The 275-nt window shown below is 31.6% G+C and overlaps 1 protein-coding gene across 1 annotated transcript in view; it reads left to right on the top strand.

The window, feature by feature from the left end:
* mal2 (mal, T cell differentiation protein 2) overlaps positions 1 to 275 on the top strand; it is a 12,920-nt gene that overhangs the window by 4,545 nt on the left and 8,100 nt on the right. The gene's annotated exons all lie outside the window — the stretch shown is intronic.

Raw genomic sequence — 275 nt, 5'->3', positions numbered from 1 at the left:
ATTTATCATGTGTGAGTGTGTGGTAAAAACAAGTCTATTTTAAATTCTTTGCTATCTGATGTCTGACTTTTGACAGAAAAGCTTCCATGTCTGTTAAGTGAAATCAGTCTATTTTGTAGGCCTTACTTATTTCGTGTGTAAACACAGTTATTATGTTAATCATATTCATATTCATAAAAATCAGCAGCACACAGTTCATATTCCATTTCTTATTAAAGTTATGTGCTCTGATTGCAGGTATGACAATATGTGTGTGTAATGCAAATCTTTGCAGT

Source organism: Morone saxatilis, unplaced genomic scaffold (assembly GCF_004916995.1).
Source record: "Morone saxatilis isolate NCDOM2014 unplaced genomic scaffold, NCSU_SB_2.0 Contig24, whole genome shotgun sequence".
In the NCBI taxonomy this organism is placed as follows: Eukaryota; Metazoa; Chordata; class Actinopteri; family Moronidae; genus Morone; species Morone saxatilis.
This window is presented reverse-complemented; position numbering and strand designations above follow the sequence as displayed.